Source organism: Pan paniscus, chromosome 6, assembly GCF_029289425.2.
Source record: "Pan paniscus chromosome 6, NHGRI_mPanPan1-v2.0_pri, whole genome shotgun sequence".
Classification (NCBI taxonomy): domain Eukaryota; kingdom Metazoa; phylum Chordata; class Mammalia; order Primates; family Hominidae; genus Pan; species Pan paniscus.
The window spans coordinates 191,688,590-191,692,707 of record NC_073255.2 but is presented as its reverse complement, the minus strand read 5'-3'; the positions used below and the strand labels follow the sequence as shown (position 1 = coordinate 191,692,707).

At 53.0% G+C, this 4,118-nt stretch overlaps 1 long non-coding RNA gene across 1 annotated transcript; it reads right to left on the bottom strand.

The window, feature by feature from the left end:
* Positions 1–554: 554 nt before the first annotated feature.
* Positions 555–1,541, bottom strand: LOC134730751 (uncharacterized). The gene is made up of 3 exons (XR_010112699.1): positions 1,383–1,541; positions 954–1,215; positions 555–822 (listed from the first exon to the last, which is right to left on the bottom strand). It is a non-coding gene; the product is annotated as an uncharacterized LOC134730751 (long non-coding RNA).
* Positions 1,542–4,118: the final 2,577 nt, after the last annotated feature.

Below are 4,118 nucleotides of genomic sequence, written 5' to 3'. Positions count from 1 at the left end.
GGTGTGAGGGGAACCAACCCCTTGATTCAATTATCTCCACCTGGCCCCACCCTCGATATGTGGGGGTTATTATAATTCAAGGTGAGATTTGGGTGGGGACCCAGCTAAACCATATCTGTGCCTTATTTCTCAGATGAAGAATTTGGACAGTTATTCACTTGCTTATTCCTGAGCAGACATGGTTTGAGCAGTTGCTATATGCCAGGAGCTCTTTGGGTCCTGGTCACACCTGCAGGGCCACGTGCTCCCAGTGCTCTCCCCTGCAGATGCCGCCCCCCGCTCCCTACAGTCCTTAGGATTAGCACCACCCAGTCCTGTGAGCAACCAAAAGCCGTTGGCAGCAGTGTCCAACACAGCCGGAACAACACGGAACCTTGCAGGGCCCAGGAGGCTCCCGGCAGAAAACGATGACCTCACGATGGGGGTGGGCGTGTCTAATTAAAAAGCCTGTTGTCACATGGTGAAACCCCATCTCTAATAAAAATACAAAAATTAGCCGGGTGTGGTGGCACGTGCCTGTACTCCCAGCTACTTGGAAGGCTGAGGCAGGAGAATCGCTTGAACTCGGAAAGTGGAGGTTGCAGTGAGCTGAAATCACGCCACTGCACTCCAGCCTGGAGAGGGAGCGAGACTGTCTCAAAAACAAACAAACAAACAAACAAACAAAAAACCAAAACACCTGTCGTCATGTATCGTGCTTATCAATTCTAAGATGCATGCTGCTTCTCCTCCCGACATCTCTGTTAGGTTCCGTCTTCCTCTTAGGTTCCATTTTACTCTTGAAGGGACCTCACGGTTTAGTTGCCAGCATTTTTTTCTTCCCTGTTAGTGCATAAAACAATGGTACAGCTTATAGTTTACAGCATCTGAGAGGAGGTTGGATGTCAAACAAAATCAGGAAGCGAGGGAGAAGACCATCATTGTGGGCTGTGCTGATAGAAACGCCGTCAGACCTGCCCGAGATGCGGTGGTTCAGCCCATGCCAGGGAGAAGATGCCGCGTGGCCACGGAGGCAGAGATGGCGGAGAGGCAGCTGCAGCTGGGAAAGGGTTGCGGGAGCAAGTCTCGTCTCAAGACCGTCTGCTCCCCGAGGCTCCGTGGAGGAAGCGTGGCCCTGCTGGCGCCTTGGATTTGGAGTTCGGGCCTCCAGGACTGTGAGGACGCGCGTTTCAGTTGTGTTGAGCCTCCCATTCGTGGTTGGTTGTTACAGTGGCCCTGGGAAGCAAGTTCGCCTGCTAAGTGCAAAATCTGATGCAGACCCCGTGGGAGCACGGAGAGGCTCAACCCGCCTGCCTGCCAGCTTTGACCCTGCATGTACTCACGTGTGCCCAGCACACGTGTTCCTGGGACCTGCGTCTCCCAGTCCCTCCTACAGGGCCTACCCGTAAGGGCCTCTATTGAGATCCATAGGATCCAGCATCGCCTTCCTAAGGGTTCTCTATCTCCACGTGCCCCCAGAGCCCCTGCTGCTTAGTGGTTCAGTAGAACCATTGAGTAACACGGCTTTCCTTCCTATGCATAGCGCTCTGCCCAGGAGACTGGCCCTTCCAGGACAGAAGGCTCATCTTCCCAATGTTTTGGGGAGTTAGGGGAGGAGCTCAGGGTGGGGATAGGAATCCATCCAGGGCTTTCATCATAGAAGGTGGGCGGGATCTGCCCAGGTGCTGACCACACTGCGGGGGGCCCACCCTTTCTTTCCCAGCAGCTCTCTGGGTCCCGGCAAGGAAAGGAGGGCTTGCTTCAGTGGGTGGTTGAGGAGGATTGAACAAAGCAGGTTTATTATATAAAAAAAAAAAAGGTGGGAGGGACTAAGGGATGCCAGCACAGGAAGAAGAAGCATCCAGGAGCTGTTCCCATCCCAGGCCAGATGTGGAGGGAGCTGTAGCCGTCACTCTGTGCTCAGCTCGAGCTGCCGTGGTCAGAGCAGGACCACCGGAAAGGAGTGCTGGCTTCCCGGAAAGGAGCACGTCCACGGCTGGCTCGGCCAGGGAGGGAGCTGGACACTAGCCTCATGTTTCTCCAACCTCCAGCTGCCCCTCCCAGCTTCTGCTGTGACTGAACCCACCTGGAGGCCAGAGGATAGGGAAGCCCATGGATGCCGGCCATAGAGGCCAGGGCCTTGGGGCACAGAGCCAGCGGAGGTGAGTGGACAGTGGAGCAGAGGGCAGTGGAGTGCATGCAGCCTCTGCCGTCACTAGGCAGTTTGCTTTCCTTCTGACACCTGCCAGTCACCTCACAGTTTCAACAGGGCTGCTGAACGCCAGGCATCAAGCACATGTTCCAGCCAGTGACAGGAGGGGAAGGCAGGGAGACAAAGGCCGCCAGCAGACCTCCACTTCCAACTCACGAGCCGGAAATGGGTCCATAGTTTTTCCTCTTAGGGCAATAGCATGGGAGGCCATTGATTCCCAGGGACGTTCCCAGTGTTAGGCCACCCACCAAGGGTCTAAGAAGCGAAAAGTCGATCAGTCCTGCTCAGAAGAAGTGGATGGTAAATAAACAATAAGGAAGTCTACGCACAGGAACCTAGGCTTGTGTTGTTGTATTAGACACCACAAACATCGCAAAGTGAAACAGAGAGCATTTGTGATCTTCAACTGCAGTCTGAGCTGGATTTTACAATGAGGAAGTTGTGATAAGTTGTCCTTGTTATTCCGCAGGATCTCGTAAGGAGGCCACTTGCATTCAGAATCTGTCAAAGGACCATTTTCAAAGCAGAGCTTAAAGCGGCATCACTAGCACGTCTCACACAACACAGAAGTCCTGGGGTCGAGGCCTGGGCGCAGTCTCTGCTCTCCGTGAATTCAGTCAACGAGGCTTTGCCTGTTCTTGCCGGTGCCCTGGGGAGATGCAGCGGAACGGGCTGCCTCTCCTCATTCTGTGGGAGCTCACAACCGTGTTTGGCACACGCAGGTCAGCCAGGGTGAAGGGTGAAGTGTGAGCAGGAGGAGGAACAAGCCGAGGGCTGCAAGAGGAAGAAGAGGGCGGTCACTGAAAGGGCCACGGAGCTGTGCCCCAAGGTCCTGTTGGTTCTCAGTTCAGGCACTGCCGGCAGCCAGGAGGGCTCACAGCCCTGGGGCACAGGGGCGAGGTAGCGGCAACTGCCTGGCAGGTGCCTTGGGTGGAGACGAGTGCCCCCATCTCAGTCATCATGACTTCTTTATTCATGAGCTCCAAATATTATTTTCCTGGCCAACCACAACTCCTGGTCAGGCTGGGGGTGGTCAACTTTCTTTTGCCTCATTTAAACGCACAGTGCTGCTCCCCAAGTCAACAACCTCTCTTCAGACTCTGCAGTGAGTTTAAGGGGCATGTATGCATGCATGTGCATAAGTGTATGCATGTTTATGCCTGTGCTCACACGTGTGTGCCTGTTTATAGGTGTGTGCATGCACATGTGGGTGTGTGCATGTGTGTCTATATGTGTATATACATGTGGGGGTGTGTGCATGTAATGCTTGTATATACCTATGTGTGCACACATGGCGTGTGTGTGTGCATGTGTGAATGGATGTGTCCTGGACCGAGACAATGATCGTGCTTAAGTAGTTGTACCTGAGCACAGAGTGACTAGAATTGGGAGATTTCTACGATCCCAATTGTATTCTGACTTATGATCCTAACACTAACTCCCATCCAGGGAAGCTGAGAAGGAAACTCTGAAGTCAGTTGCATATCTAACCTCCCCCTACCCTGTGCCCCCACACCACTGCTGCATTCAAAGCTGCCTCACCATCTTCCCAGCCCACATGGCCTTCCTGGTTCTTACCTGTGAACCTGCTGTTTCTCTCTGCTCGAAAAGCCTCCAGAGTCACACAGAATGCATCTTTCTTCATGCAGCGTGAGGTTCTTGAATAGCCAAAATGCCCAAGCATGATGCAAAGCCCTTTTAAGAGTTATTTATCATTAAACCTCACATTGATCTTAAGAAACAGGAAGATACGGTTGAGGGTACAGGCTCAGAAAGGTTAAGTGATTTGCCCAAGGCCACATGAAGGACCTGAATCAAGGTTTTCTGGCTCCAAATTCAGAGCGTTCTGTTTTACTCTCCTAGTTTTATTGATCACGGTACTGCGCAAGACTTTGCAGGAGAGTTTGGTCATCTCCCATGATGCCAA